General features: G+C 36.2%; 1 protein-coding gene across 6 annotated transcripts in view; it reads right to left on the bottom strand.

The window, feature by feature from the left end:
• Positions 1-14,412, bottom strand: part of LOC150103864 (large proline-rich protein BAG6) — a 401,723-nt gene extending 387,311 nt beyond the window's left edge. For all 6 annotated transcript variants that reach the window (XM_090396569.1, XM_090396571.1, XM_090396573.1 and 3 more), the window contains exon 1: positions 14,196-14,412. The gene's annotated coding sequence lies outside the window, so the exon portion shown is untranslated. The remainder of the gene's footprint in view (positions 1-14,195) is intronic.
• Between the last annotated feature and the right edge of the window lie 6,435 nt (positions 14,413-20,847).

The following is a 20,847-nucleotide window of genomic DNA, read 5'->3' on the forward strand; positions in this document are numbered from 1 at the left end:
AGAAAACTGGATAAATAGGCAGTGCACTGAGACAGAAGAACTACAAAATAGGAACAAAACCAGAGAAGCATTCCTGAAAGTGAAAGAACTTAATGGAAAAGCAAAACGTACACAGTCTAATGACATCAAGGACAAAGATGGAAACATACTTATTGATAAGGAAAAGATAAATGGAAGATGGATGGAGTACTTATCAGAGCTCTATGATGATGATGATAATGGTAACATGTTAGATGATTCACGACACCTTAAGTTAAATCTAACAACAGATACCACTCTACCCACAAGAAAGGAGGTAGAACACGTAATTAAGAATCTTCCTAATAATAAATCTCCTGGGTGTGATAATATTCCAGCTGAGCTGCTGAAAGTTTTGACTGGCAATAATAACAGCTATTTAGTGGAATCCATTCAGGACATCTATAAAGCAATACAATTATCTGAAGTTTTTACAACATCTATCTGCATACCAATTAAATAATGCACAAAATCGCAAGGATTACAGAACTGCACGCCTAATATCCCATGCATCTAAAATTATTTTAACCATTGTTAACAAACAAATTGAAAGAGCCTTAAGTGGTGAAATGAGTGAACAACAGAAAGTCTTCAGAAGAGGAATGGGAACCATTAATGCTATCCTGGAACTAAAAATACTAATAGAAAGATCACTTGAAAGAAATAGGAACATTTACATATGCTTCATAGACTTTCAGAAGGCTTGTGACTGGGTAAAACATAATAAAATGTTCAATATATTAGATAAATTAGACATAGAAGATCATGTACTTAAGATTATAAAAATGATTTGCACCAAACAGAAAATGCAGCTGTTTAACGATGAGACTTCTGTAGTGAAAATAAAAAGGAGTTAGACAAGGATGAATCCTTTCACCAAATCTATTTAATATCTATAGTGAGACAGTGATGAAAAAGATTGAAAAACAAAAAATAGGAATTAGTATCAATGGTATAAAATACAACAATCTTAGATATGCTGATGATACCATTCTAATAGCAGAAAACAGAAACAAATTAATCAAATGACTGCAGCTACTAATTGAAAGTAAAGAATTTGGATTAGATATAAATGCAAAAAAAGACCAAATTTATGAAAATCTCAAAAGAAAGCAGATCCAAGCCAGAAATATTCATAAACAATATGAAAATTGAACATACAACAGAATATCAATATTTAGGCACCTACTTTACTGCAGATGGAAAGCAAGATAAAGAAATAAAAATAAGAACAGCCATAGCTAAAGATGCATTCTGGAAAATAAAGATCTGCTAAGAAGTTCTGCGAGTATCGAGACAAAGAAAAGAATGATAAAAACATTAGCGTGGCCAATTTTCACATATGGAAGTGAGATCTGGATATTCAAGAGAGTAAGGCAACAGATAATGGCCTTTGAAATGTGGCGCTATAGGAGAGCTCTGAAAATCCCATGGACAGAACATGTGACAAATGCAGATGTCCTATAGAGAATGAGAACACAAGAGATCTTTATTATAGGAAATGATCCAGAGAAAGATGAGATGCAGGACATGTACTGAGAGGTTCAGCAGGACAGAGGATATTAACAGTTTTAGAAGGAAAAATTATGGGAAAAGGATCAAGAGGCAAAAAACAAAGGACATGGCTTGAAGATATAAGATCATGGACTGGATCACATGGCTATGCAGAAACAAAAAGGAAAGCCACCAACAGAGAGAACTGGAAGGACATGGTGCTGCACCCTCTCACTGAGGAAGCTACATGAAGGAGAAGATGAGATGATCAAATTCAATACCCCTGATCCTCGTGTACCCTCTGAAAAATTCCAGAATTGTTTGCTTCTGCTTGGAAAAATGATGAAAACAAGAATATAATTGCATGCAAACTATAATTTAATTTCTGACCCAATAGGAAAAATGTGATACAACAGTATGTTCACTCAAGATGGAAAATAGAATGAAAATAACACAGTGGCACTCAGAGTATAAGGTATAAGGAATGGAAGATATCAGTGGGAGTATTGCTAGGCTAGAGAAAATAGAAGAAATAAGTGTGAAATATATAGGCAAGTTTGTTTATCAAGCATAAAGCAGTATCATTATGAAGAATATCAACTAGGGTAATATATAGACTGAAAAGAGGAAACGTATGATAATAAGAATTTCAGACATTCTTGAAGGACAAAACTTAAGCATCAAGTGAAATTTTGTATTTGGTCACATCACCAGAGAATATTACTTGTTCATCCTTAAACCCAAATGGTAAGAATAAATCACATATCTTAATTTTGACAGTACATTTTAATAAAGAAATTTATGGAATTATGAGATATTCATAAGCTAGCTTAAAGCAATGACAAAAATGGAAGAATATGAAGAGGAATCAGTTGTGCATGGGAGTAGTTAAAAAATATCTGTTAACAGCAGTACCATATTATATACTAAAGTGAAAAGAAAAAATAGATTCGAGGTGAAATTGATGACCAGGGATTTCAAGTTACAAAGGAAGAAATTATGGAAAAAGTATAAAGAGGTGGGAAACAGATGCATAAGGAATAAAAAAAGGTAAGTGTGCATATAGTAGGAATCGAAAAATCAGAATGAGGAGGCAACTGCAGTGATAGAAATAAAATAGAAATATTCTCTCTGGATCACAACCAGCCATAAAGATGTCATTTATTCACACTTTGGTAAAGGATGAAAACAAGAATAAAATTTCAATACAATTTGCTGTACATTTAACATTTCAGTACATAAAATTTACTGAAATGTTTGAGCAAAACACTTTGCAATCCTGACTGAAAAAGACCTGATTGAATCTCATTTAGGAAGCAATAAACTTTATAAGGGATTTTCAACTGAAAGAAAAAATCTTAAAGAGGTGGCAGGGCTTTTTCCTCCTGGAAACTGGTTTTTATCCAGAAAATAGGAGAACTGGCCTATAGAAGAACACAATTTACAATAATGCATTGGTCTCAGAGCCTTATTTGCTTTGGTCATAAATCCAAATTATCACAATTATCTACCATGAAAGGATGGGGAGGGAGGACTGAGAGGATTTGAAGTGAAGAAATGTATTTAATATATTAAGTAATTAATATTCTGAATTAATATTCAGACTATTAAATACTTAAAAATGAAGTGGAATATTAAGAATCTTAATATTCCACCACCTCACTACATTTCAGATAGCAACAAAATGATGAACTGGATATTTGACATTTTATGAATTGTGCTAAGGAATAACAATTATCTTCTTGAAATTCTCTTCTTTCTGAACAGTAATGATACTGGCTACATCCGTAACTTTGCACTAATCTTCCACAGATTCTCAATCAAGAACATCTCCCTTCTTTGAGTGACAATAGCTACAAACTGTTCTGGCATAAACATGACATCCAAAAAACTGGGTTTCTTCTTACAATAGTAGATTACCAGTTTCCCTCAACAGCTTACACTGTATAATGCACAATCTACCCAGCAAGGAAGGAACACTGCTTCCATGACTGGAGAGGCTCAAAATTATCTTTAAAAAATCCAAGATGTAGTTCAATAGAGAGCAATCAAAATGATTAACAACACTCTTACTGACTACAATCCTAACAAAAATATGCTACAACTGGTCACTGCCACTAATTTGTAAATCTCTAAATCAATCATCTTGTTAACTATGTCAATGTTTCCCTGACAAATCACTTAAAAATATTTTTTTTTAATTATCCTGTCCTCTATAGCATTAGTATAGTATAAGATAGGCCTTATTTACAAGAGTTATTCACTTTAGTTTAAGAATCCTGCAGACTTGTAATGGATTCTGCATAATCATCTGGAGAATCCTGCAGATTATTATAAAAATCATCATAAATCAGCTAACACCTTTTATTCCCTTATAGGGAGTAGGCGAGGCCTTTATACCCTATCTAGCTTTTGGAGACTGAGTGGGCAGTTCAATCTCCACCGGTAGCCAATCAGAGATAGCTGGCACGTGTCTATCACTAATTATAGCAGCCACCGATGAAGAGTCTGGCAAACAAGTGCTGCTATCTCTTGGTACCTAACCCTGACAAGAAATGTTACTGTCTGAAATAACGTGAGTACTACGGTCGATTTTCTTGAGTTTACGGGATAAAAAACACAAGTTTCCGGGAGGAAAAACCCACTTGCCTGTGCCAGAGATCGACTAACTCGGGAATTGGTCGAAGAAAGGCTTAGAAAAAGTTCCTCCAGTCGGCGACTAGACTTGAACTTAAGTCTGACTTCAAGCGACCAAACGCAGAGGACGCAAGCGCCACTTCCACTGAGCTACACAGGCCTCCTCTTCTTATTATTATTATTATCATCATCATCTGCAGGATTCTCCAGATGATTATACAGAATCTGCAGAATCCATTACAAGTCTGCAGGATTCTTAAACTAAAGTGAATAACTTTTGTAAATAAATTTTGTATGAAAATCAAAAATAAAAAGACAAGGTCTCTGAAAATAATATTGAAAGTAAAACTGTCTTAAATGGAGAAGTAAAATATTTCTGTTATTTAGGTACAATTTTTAGTGAAGATGAAAAATTAAGTGAATGGAAATAGACAAAAGAATTAGAAAAGCTGGTGTGATAGGAAGTCAACTGAATAAATTTATATGGAATAAAAGAGAAATTATTCTAAACACTAAACTAGCTGTATACAAAATGAATATTCAAATCAATGTTAACTTATGGATCTGAGATCTAAATAACACTTGATCAAAGAATGGAGGAAAGTGTGAGTCGAGCTAATCTCAGGTGGTATATGCTCATTTAGCAAAACTTTTTATCAGGAGAGCAAGAAAATGACCCAGAAAAAGAACAAGATCTGATCTAGGTGTAGATACTGTAAAAAGTGCCTCAAAAGACAAAAATATAAGACACGACAATGGAATCCTGACAGAAAAGAGAATTTGGTGGAAAACAATCGATAAGAAGTTAGTAATGATGTATCCTTCTGAAGTAGCACTATCATATAATATCTTGTGCACACACTGCCCTTTGGGTACATATCAGTAATTTGATGACTATGACTACAGACTAATTTTTAGGAAATTTCAGTAAAGGCTCATACAAAACTGAGAGATAAAGGTAATATTTATACAAGTCCACTGGTTTTGTTAAAAGATGGTCTTGTTTTGGTGATCATTTTACAATAAATGGAAAATAGTTCAGAGAATGAATACACTAATTTTTGTGGATTTTGCAAGATATTAAAGATGCATCAAATGGATAATAATGAAATGTATCAATCAACAATCTCATGATATTAAATGGGAGAGGACAGTATCAAGAACTGCCCAGGCCAAGTGGCTGAATAGTAACATTTCCAATCCAATCAAGTTGACAAGTGAAATTATACTGTAATGGATGTTTAGGACAAAGAACCAAATCATACTTTAGCCTAACTGAAGTACTAAACTGTTGTTATAGTGGAAACATTTACATCCTTTCATGTTTCGAATTCACATGAAGTAACAAAAAGGAAAAAAGTTACAAGTGGAGGTTCAGCATTGGGATCCCTCCCCCCCATTACTATTCGACTTTTACATCAACCATACTATAAATGGACTGCAGTATAATATTTAGCTACTTGCAGATTACATAAAGCTGAGGATAGTTCATTAGGACAACAAAGTTCAGGATGTACTCTAAAATCCTACTCATACCACTTCTGGACTTTTGTTCACTAATCTAGTCATCAGGATTTTGAAGGAATAAAGAAATATTTTAAGAGGTAGAAAGGCAACAACAAAGATATCAGGATTGTGGACCATCAGCTAATAGGATAATTGAAATATAATATGCAACTGACAGATAAGAGGGAGTGATATGAATGAGATACATATGTTTTTCGGATGTAGTTACTAGACAGAGACCAAGAATATGTTTCAAAAACATTGAACAAGAAGAAAGGTCAAGATGCCATCCTTGAAAACTGCACAAGGGAGTGAGAATAGGTTTTCTCCATGGACCTCTAGGAAGTGAGGAAGAGTTGTTTTCTTGCTGTGGAGATACAGTAATCATGATGAATGAACTGCACTCATTTCCATGTGACAGTAGGGTCAACTGTTGTTAGAGGAAAACTTGATTTTATGAAAGATTTAAGTCAATTATTATGACACGTATATTACACAAAAAACATAAGGGCACTGAACATAGATATGGACAAACAGGAAGATCTGCTTTTATTCAGCTAGAAGAACACAAATCTTATATTAAATACCTTGAGCATGAACAGTCAACTGGCAGAACATGCCATCAACACTAGACAGAGTTCAATGGAACATGACCAGTTCTTCATAAAAGTTGGTTCCTCATGGAGCGGCTTTATAAAGAAACATGAAACTTTACTTCACTCTCCTAAATTAAACAGATCCGATGGTCTACATCCATCCCCTTTGTGGGAGATGATATTTTTAAATCAGCTCTAGTCTTTCCTAACTTTATTTTTTCTAAATATATACAGTTTAATTTTTATTTATTTTATTTTTAAATAAGGAAATTTACTGACCTTTTTAGTTATCTTACATTAGTTACTTAGGTGGTGCTTTTTAGAATTGTCGGCTAAAGTTCAATTGCCATTTGTGTTCTTGCTGACAATGCCTATGATACTTATGCAAAAATTTTACGCTAATAAAATTTTAAGCGAGTTTGCCTCTGGTATTATAATTATTTTAAAAATAGATATGGTCATTTGAGTTTTGGGAAGATGTGGAAACAGTACATATGTTGCAGAAGTAGGTAGACTGCTCTTAGCAGGTATCTCCATCTGGTAAAGAGATAGGGGAAATCGGAGGAAGAAATATCTCAGTCAATGAGAAAATCTTATGGAACAGAGACAAAACGTTTTCAATGCACAGTAGAAGAAAGAATGATCCCCTGAAAGTTGGGAAAATGGAAAAGCAACAAAAAATTGTGAGCAATTTATAATTCTCATGATAAGTCATTAACATTGAACTAATTTACATAGTATTAAAATAGGCACAGTGCAAGCTGCAGTAGGTCATTCACAATGTATCTGCTTATTTCATAAACATGTCTTCTTTGCAATTCAGAAATTTGTAAAAGATTAAAAGAATCCTTGAGAATAACAGAATTACAAATAACATACCACCCATTAACTACACCCAGAAAAGTTTTATTTTTTATATAAGCTCAACCATGAAAGTTATTATTATACGGGCACTTCCATGGAATCAGAAGACTCATCACAGGAGACACAATCTTTCCATACAATCTATCATACCTCTTCTTAAACATTTTAACAGAAAAACACTCACAACTGACTCTGGCAACCCATTCCACTCATTCACAACTCTCCAAGCAAAAAATCTAGTCCTTACACTCCTGCTAACCACACCTTTATTCAATTTCCAGAGATGACTCCTTGTTCTGGTCCCTTAGTCTCCTATCAACCAACTTCTGCAATCCATACACCTTCAATCTATCCTCATAGAGAACATTCTACAGGCAGCGCAACATCTTGATCATTCACCTCTGAATCCTCTCCACTGCTTCCTCATCCTCAGGAAACCCAGGGGACCAGACTTGAGCACAGTAATCCAGATGTAGGCGTATCAAGGCCTTATAAAGAGGAATAACAACTTCCTTATATCTACTTGTTAATGTATTCTTCAATAGCCAAGTAATCTTATGGACTACCTTAGCAATATGTCCTCTAAACTTTAACTCTCCTTACACCACCCCTAAATCTCTTGCTTCATCTACTTCCTGAAGTACAGTGCCATCTATGTGATGCATGGTTTGTAATTTATTTATCCCAAAATGCATGACTTTACATTTCTCGACATTAAACTAACACCCATTAACTTTTGCCCATACTAATATATTTAAACATTTATAAATATACATCCTATTAAATCGTTCTACAAGCTCTCCCCATTGCCTTGATTAACTATTACTCTACCTAATTTCGCATCATCAGCAAATAACTGAATATTTCCTTTAAGGTTATTTCCAATATCATTTATGTACAAATTAAACATGAATAGTGCTAGCACTGAACCTTGGAGCACACCATTAGTCACCTGTTTTTGCCTTGACACTACATAAATCAACAAAACTTACATAATATCAACTTCTTTAAACTATTCTTTTCTTTCTCACAAAAAACAGTCATTTTCTTTTTTCAATAAAAACATACTACAAATTACTTCCTCAGCAATCAAAAATTTCACTTTTCTCTTTTCTGTGTTAAAGGCAAAAAAGAATGAACTGAACAGCTGTCTTTGTACAGATCAGCTGTCTTTGTACAGATCATATGTTTGTCACAAATACAAATCGCTCTGAAATAAATTATTATTACGGGCAACTCCAAGGAGTCCTTAGACTCATCGAGAGGGGGGGGGCTAAACATGTCAAGAACAACTATTCAACATTCACACGGTTATCTATCATACTTTGCTTTGAACTCATTCACAGTCATAGCACCCACAACAGACTCTGGCAGCTTATTCCACTCATTTACCACTCTCCAAGTAAAAAACCTAGCTCTAACACCCTTGCTAACCACACTCTTGCCTAGTCCTCCCACCACCAGTCTTGTTCTCAAAAATATCCTCTGAATCAATCTTATAGAAACCCTTCAGTAATTTGAATGTCTCAATCATACACCCCTTTTCCGCCTATCAACAAATTTCTGCAACCCACAAATCTTCAACCTGTTCTCATAAGGTTCATTCCATAGACCTGCTATCATCTTGGTCACTCACCTCTGGATCCTCTCCACCTCCTCCCCATCAAGAAGAAACCCTGGCACACAAATCTAGGCACAATAGTCAAGATGGGGTCTTATCAAGGCTCAATACAGAGGAACAATAACTTGTTTGTCCCTACTTGTTAAAGTATTTTTCAGCAGCCAAGTGATTTGATGAGCTGATTTAGCCACTTTTGCAATGTGCCCCCTAAACTTCAACTCCCTATCCACCAACACTCCCAAATCCCTGGCCTCGTAAATCTCCTGGAGTAGTTCCACCAATGTGGTATACTGCTGTTAATCCTTTCACTCCAAAATGCATAACCTTACACTTTGCCACATTAAAATGACATCCATTTTCCCTAGCCCTGTCCTCCAAACTATCCAAATCATTCTGCAAAATTCTGACATCCTGTGCACTCACAATTGCTCTACCCAACTTTGCATCATCAGCAAACAAGTGAACACTTCCTCTCAGTCCTTTCCTATATCGTTAATGAACAAATTGAAAAGTAGTGGTCCAAGAACAGAACCCTGCGGCACACCACTAGTCACTGGCCATCTTTTGGACTCTACTCCTGAATAAACTACTCTCCAATATCTCTCCATCAACCACCCTCCTATCCATCTCACCAACCCTATAGCTATCCCCATATGCTGCAGTTTACTGATTAGAATTACATGTGGTATCCTGTCAAAGGCCTTAGCAAGGTCCAGCAGTATCACTATAAACCCATTACCCTTATCCAGTTCAGCAGTCACTGTGTTATAAAACATGAGCAAGTTACTGAGGCATGATCTACCCTTTACAAAACCGTGCTGTCCCCCATACAGTATCCCATTTTCATCTATCCATTCCTGTATTTTTCTCTCGACTACTTTCTCCAAGACCTTGATAACGACTCCTGATATGCTGACCGGTCGGTAATTTGCAACAGCAGTCTTGGAACCTCCTTTATGCAGTGGAACCATTTTCCCTTCTTTCCACCCCCTCGGGACTAACCCAGACCCAAGACTTAAATTAAACAAAATGGTCAAGGGCACTGACAATTCTTTAGCCGCTTCAAGTACGACCCAAGCTGGTATACCATGCGGGTATACGAGGTAGATAATGAACATGTTTTCACAATTTAACTCAAAAGTCACAGAATTTTTTTTCTTTCTCTTCATCTGTTCATTCCTGTTGCCACTGGCTTTTGGAACACTGAATTTCTCATGGGATTACAAAAAAAAAAAAAATAATATCAAACTGTTTGCTTGCACCAATATTTATAAAGGATGAAACCAAGAATATAATTTCTTGGCATCTTTAATTTATATGGGAGTAGGGACTACGGGACACGGTCAACTGGGTGATGGCAAAGTGGGTGCCGGACATCTGGGTGATAAAATAATAGATCAAATATGCAATTCTATTGGGTAAATTTAAATATTTTTTTTGAGAAATGAGTTAAAAGAACGGTATAAACAAAAATTTGAAAAATCTCGCTTATAATTAAGTTTATTTTTATTGTGTAGAATTACGAAATTGTATAAAAGTTATACTGAAATTTCCCATGCAAAAAATGAGTCAGCTAGTTAATATTTTCGTTTATATCATAATGACAATATTAATTTTTGGTTGTGAAAGTTATGCAATGTGGAGCCAAAGCATGCATGAATGAATTATTTGTGAATGCCACATTTTTACTTTCGTCCCCCCTTTTTGCTCAAATTTTTGTTATTTTGGCTAGAAAGGATGGAGGTCCTGTTTTCCCCGTTTTGCACTGTTTACTACCTAATAACACTCTTGAAACATACGCAAAATTATTTTATATGATACATGAAATGTGGCCATTACTTGATCCCGAAAATATAAATATTGATTATGAAATTGCCATTCATCAAGCTTTATGTAGAGTATTTCCACAAGCTAACATAAATGGTTGCTTTTTCATCTCGTATAAAATCTTCGTAACCATTTAGCTTCATGCAAACTTTTAACCAGATACAATTCTGATGCGCAATTCGCTTTAAATTCAAAAATGATCACCTCATTTGCTTTCGTTCCAGAATAAGATATTATTTACACTATTTCTGAACTTGAGAATCCTTTATCCAATGAATTTGAACCAATTTTAGAATGGTTTACGAACACATACATAGGCCGTCTAAGGAATAATAGAACCAGGGCTCCACAGATTTTTCCCTCAAACGTTTGGTCTGTGTACCAAAGAACAATAAGACAAATAATTTTGAGGAAACCTGTTATCGAAAATTGCAATTGAGCTTTGGCAGCAGCACAAGCCATCCAAATTTATGGATTTTTATAAATGGACCACAAAAAATTCAAAAAACATATGATGTTGATTATGAAAGAGCAGTAGCAGGTTTTCAACATCAGCACAAATGTAGACATTATGATGAAGCTGACCAAAGAATTTGGAAAAAAGTTATAAATTATGATAGAGAAAGTATAATATAATATTTGCATGGTATTGCACATAACTATAATATGAATTGATAAATTTAAAATAAAAATTTTGTTTTGAATTTCATATACTTTATTTTAATGTATATATATGTAACGTGTAAATATGTTTGTTAATTACAAAATAATATAATATTATTAAGTATATGAAGAGCCAAAGGCTTCAATTTGGCGACATGAACTTATTTAAGTTAAGGAATATTACATTCCATATTGTTTCATAGCCAAATAAGAAACTATATAAAGTTCGGCGAGTCCAAGCATAAGCAAATACCTGGATAGTGCAACACCTGACCCATTTGGTAGTGCTACACTGAGGCAACTCAATGAGTTGCCTGCCTCTTAGTTCCACAAATACCCCTTCTTGATAGAATATTTCTCATGTTTTACAATCTTCCAAGTCAAGACTGCATGGTCACTTTCAAATTGGAGGTAATGTCACCTTGGTTATAGATTGTTCTTCTGATCCTATGACCAGGTCCAATACCCTCCCACCCCTAGTCCTCTTACAATCACATGCTGCCTTAAGTAATTAAGTCTTAGCAAGTGTATAAATTCTATTTCCTTCCTGCCATGTGATCTTCCTTCCAGTCTATATCTCTATCTCCACATATTTCAATTCGAAAACACCTATCTGCAATCCCCATAATAAAAAAATACAGTTGTAACACAATAGCACCATGGAGAGAATAGGATTATTCAGAACACTAAGGAACAAACATGCAACCTTTTTTGAGCTGCTTCAAGACTCCAATAAGCAAGATTATACATGGTCTTGCACTAGGAAATGAGACTAGTCTCTCACCTAAGGACATTTACATTCATGCAAGCCAGTGAGATTGAATCTGTGACCAGTATATTGATATCCACTCAGTTAGCAGATTGGGAAAGGGATGTTCTTCATATGTTTTAGAGAGGGAGAAACACTATCATAATTTCCCAACCTACTGGTTTGCCCACAACAATAATAATAAAAAAAAATAATAATAATAATAATAATAAAAATTTAAGGATGGCAAGGTCATATATAAAATAATCTTCTACATAATAAAATTACTCATGTTATTTAAACAATACTCAAAACATCACTAAACACTTGAGCAATGTGGAATAACATATCCTCTCTCACTCTACCACACGAGCAGTGTTTGTTCCTTATGGAAACTTTAAAATAAACTGATATCCACAATCTTTTTATTTTTCAGTAAAAAAGTGACAGCTATGAAATTATATAATTAATGAGTAATATCATTAAGCATGAGCTGCAGAAAAATAAAATGCTCTGGAGGGTGGCAAAACGCATGAAGAGTGCAAGGCTCAGGCAAGAGATAACCAACATAGCAAGGAAGGCAAAATCAGATTATAAGAAGAATCTAGCTGAGCAGAACGAAGGAAATCCCAAAGAGTTCTTTCGTTATGTGGCAAAGAAGAAGAAGAAGATTGACTATTGAAGATATGTCATTAACGAATCATGATGGTCATGAGGTGATAGAAGAGGATAAAATAGTTGAGTTACTGAGTGACCACTTTGCAAGGGTATAACACCCTATTACTGCTTTAACACTGGGAACAGAGGTGGATGAATTGGAGGTTGTTAGGATATTGCAGAATTTCAACATAAATACAGCTGTGGGATTAGATGGGATATCAGGTAGGGTTTTGCGAGAATGTGCAAGGGAACTGTCAATGCCTTTGACTAGGCTCTTCAAGTCAAAGTTCTGGTAGAGTGGCAAGAGAGTAAAAGAATTCCCTTGTATAAGTGGGGTTCTAAGACTGCAGTAGCAAATTATAGACCAATCAGTATCTCAGACATGGTGGTAAAAGTACTAGAAAAATTGGTAAAAAATAAAATTCATGAATGGGTAGATAAAACTATGATACTGTAAGGCTTTGTAAAGGGTCGGCATTAGTAATTGACTAACTTTTTATAATAGAGTAACAGCTGAGCTGGATAAAATAAATGGCTACATGATGATTTTGTGAAGGCATTTGAGTAAAAAGTGGCAGCTATGAAAATACTCATTTTGAAAGTTTAATCATGAAAAGCAACATAAAGCAATTCTTTTATTTTAAAATGGCAAGCCATTTCATAATTTCTGGAATAATGAATATGCTCCAGGAAATTATGTGAATTTTGAAAATGAAGAACACTGCATTCGGAATATCTGATTCACTCTCTGATATTTAAGCTAATACTGTACCTGACTGTAATCATCTGTTGGAGCCTCACCTCTTCCCCTCCATGTGATGGAGGTGTGATTAACTTACATGTAGCTCCATGATGTAGTGTTGAGACTAGGATGCATGCAAACGAAATCTGCCGGATTTCACATTATAATGGAAAATACCAGATTTTTTTTTTTTTTTCAAAATTTATTAGATACATAAAAATGACTAGGATGCATTCAAACGAAGTCTGCCGGATTTCACTTTATAATGGAAAATACCATTATTTTTTTTTCAAAACTTATTAGATACATAAAATTGACTAAGTTTATAGTGACTCCTTAGCCACTATATGGTTAAAAATAACAATTTCAAGTTTATTGTAGGTAAGTGAATTAAAAACCGTCTCCGTGAGATAATAAAGCTACAATCTGAAACTGATCTTTTATAACATTCAGGTTTATCTATAACGTGTCAGGATATTATATAATAATCATCCTCTCTGGTTGCAGAGCTAATAAACCATGTATATGTGTGTGTGTGTATATATATATATACATACATGAGTTTGTCAGGATATTATATGATAATCATCCTCTCTGGTTGCAGAGCTTATAAACTATGTATACGTGGGTATATGTGTATATATCTATATATATATGTGTGTATGCATACATACACACAGTTTATATGTATGTATGTATGTATATATATATATATACACACACGTACACACTATATATAATACAGGGAACAAAGCGTTGATTTTTCTTTCTCTCTCTAATACTTCAATTCGAAAACACCTATTTGCAATTAACACTCACCTGGTTCTATCGAAAACTGATATGCTGTGACTACTGTTTTTACATTAAATTAACCGCTTTGATATATATATACATACAGAATTAAAAATGGTTGCATTTATCTAAAGGTTTATCCCTGAGAATGCAACATAAAATCCAATTCCATATTAATGAATAAGAATCACTGTATTCAAGTTAAAAACAGGAAATCGCGTGGACGAGAACGAGAGCGTCAAACAGACAACCATTAAAATATAGCCCCCTTTCAGGTGCGCAGCTTTTATTTTAAAACCGTAGAAAAAAATAAAAAATAAATAAATAAAATAAAATAAAATCTAAGTTAAGGGGATTAAAATCCCTCATTATTTTCAAGCAGGTATACGAAACTCGGAGATCAAAATCTAAGAGTTTCATGTTGAAGAACTATCGGCGAGTCCAGGCGAAAGTCATCAACTGGGTAGTACAACACTAGGGCAACTCGTTGCAAACGTGAAGCAAGCTCCGTCACCATCCTTAATATTTTCTCATAATGTAAAACGCAGCTCCTAGAAGATGTATTACTGTTTTACATTATAAGGAGAGGTCACTACCCAGACCGGTTTCGACCTTTATTGAGGGCTCATCAGTGAGTAGGTAGACCTGGAATACCAAGGTTTAAGTGAACCGAACTTACATATACCCCTACTAACGAATTGCCAGAGCAGTGTACCCATATATTATTATATTATTATTACTATGATAAAGAGCCAAGAAGCTATTTTTTCGGCGGCGTAAATTAAGGTAAGGGGATAAACATCCCTCATTATTTTCAAGCCGGTATACGAAACTAGGAGATCGAAATCTAAGAGTTTCATGCCGAAGAACTATCGGCGAGTCCAGGCGAAAGTCATCATCTGGGTAGTACCACTAGGGCAACTCGTTGCAAAGGTGATCTCTCTTGCTCCTTTGCTCACTTCTTTCTTATAATTTACTCCACCGGAAAAATAGCCTCTTGGCTCTTTATCGTAGTAGTAATAATAATATAATAATATATGGGTACACAGCTCTGGCAATTCGTTAGTAGGGGTATATGTAAGTTCGGTTCACTTAATCTTGGTATTACAGGTCTACCTACTCACTGATGAGACCTCAATAAAGGTCGAAACCGATCTGGGTAGTGACCTCTCCTCATAATGTAAAACAGAAATACATCTCCTAGGAGCTGCGTTTTACATTTTGAGAAAATATTAAGGATAGTGACGGAGCTTGCTTCACGTTCGCAACGAGTTGCCTTAGTGTTGTACTACCCAGTTGATGACTTTCGCCTGGACTCGCCGATAGTTCTTTAACATGAAACTCTTAGATTTCGATCTCCGAGTTTCGCATACCGGCTTGATAATAATGAGGGAATTTTATCCCCTTAACTTAATTTATGCTGCCGGGAAAATAGCCTCTTGGCTCTTTATCGTAGTAAAAATAAAATTATAAATAAATAACAAAAACTGTAAGGATACAGTTATTATTATTATTATTATTATTATTTTAACTATAATCATCATCAGACCTCCATGGAGTCCAAAGACTCATCGCCAGAGGAATCACTGTCACACATAGTTTATCCTACTTCGCTTTAAATATATTCATTGTCTCCACACTCACCACACTTTCAGACAATTTGCACCCCTCCTCCTATCCACCAGTTTCTGCAAATTGCATTTTCTCAATCTCTCTTTATATCCAACATTTCATAAACCACCTTAATCAATAGTCTCTGGACTCTTTCCAATATATCTTATTGTTTATTTTTGTTATATCGATATTAGAGTCCACAAGATCATTATTTGAATACCAGGCAACCAAATCTGTACACATTAAATCATATGTAACCTCACCAAAGTCTTGTACAATGGAACCATAATATCCTCAATTATACAAGTTGGAGTTCTTCAGATCATTCCAAAACTCACAAGTTTAGTAATGTGTCCCCAACATTTTAGGTACATTCAAAATCACTCTCAGATCTCTTAACTCTTCACCCTCCTCCAAGACATTTCCAATAATTGTATGCTCTATATTCCATCTGAGCCTCCTATAAATAACGTCATCTCAACTCCAAAAATGGAGTTGAGATGACGTTATTTGGGACTGAGGCGCATTTTACAAGTGATATCTACTATTTTTAAGCCTTAGTAGAAGTGGCGTTTGCACCCTACGACGCATAGCAAAAGACTTGGATTCGAATCTAGTCTCCGACTAGAAGAACATTTTCTTTGCCTTTTTCTACCGGTTCCCGAGATAGTCGATCTCTTGAACGGGAAAGCGGGTTTTTTCTCACCGAAAAGTCGGATTTTTCATCCCGTAAACACAAGAAAATCGGCCGTTGTGTAAGTGTTAGGGACCACGAAATGGCGGAAGTTGCTAGCTGCCTTCTTTACTGTGTACTGAAAATTAGTGAAAGCCTTGGGCCGGTTTTCTCTGATTAGCTACCAATTGAGATTGAACTACCCAATCAGTCTCCAAAAGTTAGATAGTGCTACAACGAACTTGCTTTCTCCCAATTCGGGACCAAAAAGGCGTTAGTTAATTTTTTTTTTTTTTGGATTTTTGAGAACAATATGAATCAGATAATGAGTTTTATTCCCTGATAGGGAGTAGGCGAGGGCGTTTCTTAACCCTATCTACCTTTTGTAGCGTAGGCAGTTCAAACTCCAGAGAAACCCAATCAGAGATCACTAATCCAAGATTATCACTAATTATAAGCTGCAATCGATGAAGAGACTGGGGAAAAAATGTGTTGCCATCTGATAGTACCTAACGCTAAAATGATATGTTCCTGTTTGAAATAGTATAGGCTCTAAGGTTGATTTTCTTGAGTTTAATGGACGAAATAAGAGCCTGTGTAGCTCAGTAAATGTGATGTTTGCACACCAAGCGATTTAACCACACGAAGGAAGACTTTGTTCTGAATCTAGTCGTCGACTAGAGGAAATTTTTCTAAGCCTTTTTTCGACCGATTTCCGAGTTAGTCGATCTTTGGCACGGGCAAGCGAATTTTTTCCCCCGAAAACTTGGGTTTATCGTCCGGTAAACTCAAGAAAATCGACTGTAGAACCCACATTATTTCAGACATTAATCACATTGTGTTAGGGTTGGGACCACGAGAAGGCGGCAGTTGTTGAGTCGACTCTTTTCACTGCGTGTCGCTTAATTAGTGGTAGCCTTAGGCCAGCTATCTCTGATTGGGTACCAGTGGAGATTGAACTACCCACTCAGTCTCCAAAAGTTAGATAGGGCTGAATGGACTCGCCCACTCCCTATACGGAAATAAAAAGGCGTTAGCTGATTTTAATGGAGGAAAAACCCAAGTTTCTACTTGCCAGTGCCAGAGACCGACTAAATCGGAAAAAAATTCCTCCATTCGGCCACTAGACTTCAACTTAAAAAATAATTTATACGTATTTAGAATACTGCTGTTACAATAATTTGAATCACTTGCTTAAATATTCAAGCTTGATGAAGGTATAATGGATCAGATTGCTTCTTAGAGCTTGTGTTATCACGTTGGAGGCTTAATGGAATGTATACAGAACTCAGAAAGGATTAACATAGGTTTAATACTTCTTATATTTCGTCCTAGTCACTAGGATCGGGGATTACAAAAACAACTAATGTAACATGAACACAAATATTATACAATATTAAGCCCAACCACGTGGGTGACAGTAAAGCCTATCTAGGTGAAGCGCCCTCTAAGGGCGGTTGTAGGTGGTCTGGAATGTAAGATGGGACCTCTGGTGACGAGTGTTTCCCAAATCTTCGGGAGCTTAATGCAACCGTATTTATTGAGATTTGGTTGATATCTGACAGCTGCTGCTGCTGCTTCTAAGAATAGTATCTCTTTCATGAATTTGCTGTGGTGGAGCATGGTAGTTTTCTTCCAAGAGACCCTGTGGGTGGTGTCCAAGACATTGTCAACTAAGCCTGACTGACCATAGTTGCGTTAAGAGATGTAAGATTTGTGTTCCTCCAGGCGGATGGATGCTGATTTGACTGTCTGTCCAAAGTATGCCAGCTTACAGGAACAGGGTACTTTGTAAACTCCAGGCAGAGAGAGAGAGAGAGAGAGAGAGAGAGACGCGAGCTGATCTTTAGTAGAACGGATAAGGGTAGAAAGTTTGAGGTGGGGCTTATATGCTGTGTGTAGGTTGTTCCTTTTTTAGAATCTTGGCTATTTTTTCGGATGTAGGGTATGGTGATGGCATTTTTAAACTTTTGTTGACAAGAAGGATGGGGAATGGAGGAGGAACTGATTTTTTTTTTTTTTGATACTGTGATCGCTGTAGCCATTGGAGAGGAAAGTGTATGTCGTTAAGCTCAGTAGTGAGGGCGGTTCCACTGGAACAAAGATTGTGGGCTCTCTTGGTAAGAGTTTTAATAATGCCATATTGTTGAGAGGGGTGGTGGTGGTGGTGAGAGAGTTTGTGAATGTATCTGCCTGTGTGTGTGGGGGGGGATTTTTTGTATACAGTGAAGGCAAGTGTACCATTAAGCAGGCGTGTAACTAAGGTGTCTAGGAAGGGTAAACAATTGTTCTTTTCCTTTTCCATAGTAATCCGAATTCTTGGATGTAGGCTGTTGAGATGACTGAAGAAGGAGTCTAACGTGTCTGTGCCATGAGGCCAAATAGAGACCACATCATCTACATATCTTAGCCAGATAGAAGGTTTGAGTGGGGTTGAGTCTATGGCTCGTTTTTCGAAATCTTCCATATAAAAATTGGCAAGAGGGGGTGAGATTCTTGGCTATTGGCAAGAATCATATAGCCAAGATTCCAAAAAAGTACAACCTACACACAGCATATAAGCCCCATCAATCTCAAACTTGCTACCCTTATCCGTTCTATTAAAGATCAGCTCCCACCCCTCTCTCTCTGCCTGGACTTTACAAAGTACCCTGTTCCTGTAAGCCGGCATACTTTGGACAGACAGGCAGATCAGCATCAATCCACCTGGAGGAACACAAGTCTTACATCTGTAAACACAACCATGGTCAGTCAGGCTTGGCTGATCATATCTTGGACACCACCCACAGGGACTCTTGGATGAAAACCACCATGTTCCACCACAGCAAATTCAAGAAAGAGACACTATTCTTAGAAGCAGCAGTAGCTTTCAGAAATCAACCAAATCTCAATAAATACGGTGTTGCATTAAGCTTCCGAAGATTTGGGAAACACTCATCACCAGAAGTCCCACCTTACATTCCAGGCCACCTACAACCGCCCTTAGAGGGCACTCTATCTAGATAGGACTTTAGTGTCACCCACGTGGTTGGGCTTAATATTGTATAATATTTGTGTTCATGTTACATTAGTTGTTTTTGTAATCCCCGATCCTATTGACTAGGACGAAATATAGGAAGTATTAAACCTATGTTAATCCTTTCTGAGTGCTGTATACATTCCATTAAGCCTCCAACATGATGTCCTCACAGCACTTAAGCCTCTACACACGAAGAGCTTGTGTTATGCTTATAATGCATGGCATTGGTTAGATTTGAAATTGTACCACAAAAATGCAGTAAGAGATGAAAGCACACACACATGTGAATGTGGTATGTTATAGAACTGGAATGCGTAAATACCATAATGCAGTTCGTTAGGTGTGCAGTTTCGGTTTTCAGATGGTACACTTGTTAACATAACTAGAATAAAGAATCGAAATCTTGCATTTCTATTCATTGTAATTCCACCGATGTGGTATACTGCTGGTATTTTCCCCCCAAAATGCATAACCTTACGACAGCTGAGTTGGACAAAGGTAATGAATTCAAAGTGATACTTGGACTTTGCAAAGTCCTTTGACATGATACCACATGTAATTCTAATCAGTAAATTGCAGCACCTGAGGATGGATATGAGGTTGGTGAGATGGATAGGAGACTGGATGGAGAATTCTCCTTTGCCCAGTCTGCCAATCTATCCATATCATCCTGTAAAATGTTGACATCATCTGTATTAACTGTTGCTCTACCCAACTTTGCATTCCTCTCAGATACTTTCCCATATCGTTAATGAACAAATTAAACAGTAGAGGTGGAAGAAGAGAACCTGCAGCACGTCATTAGTCACAGGCCTTCTTTTAGACGCCACTCCTAAATAAACTACTCTCTGATATCGCTCCATCAACTCCATTCACTCTCCTACCCATCTCATCAACCCTATATCCATCCTCAGGTGCTGCAGTTTGCTGATTAGAATTACATGTGATATCATGTCAAAGGCCTTTGCAAAGTCCAAGTATCACTTTAAGCTCATTACTTTTGTCCAACTCAGCTGTCAGTGTATTCTAAAACGTCAACAAATTACTCAGATATCATGACCTGCCCTTTACAAAACCATGCTGCCCACATACATTATCCCATTTAAATCTATCCTTTCCTGTATTTTGCTTTTGACCAACTTCTTTAATACTTTACCAACAAATCCTGATGTGCTGATCGGTTCGATAATTTGCTACATCAGTCTTGGAGCCTTCTTTATGCAATGGAACTGTTTTCCCCTCTTTCCACCCCTCGGTCTAACCCAGAGCTGAGACAATAGTTTAAACGATATTGTCAAGTGCGCTGACAATTCCCTCGCCTCTTCAATAAACGAGTTGGTATACCATCCAATCCCAGAGCTGTATTCACATTA

This window comes from Typopeltis vanoorti, chromosome 8 (assembly GCF_054136105.1).
Source record: "Typopeltis vanoorti isolate ZY-2024b chromosome 8, IOZ_Tvanoo_1.0, whole genome shotgun sequence".
NCBI lineage: Eukaryota > Metazoa > Arthropoda > Arachnida > Uropygi > Thelyphonidae > Typopeltis > Typopeltis vanoorti.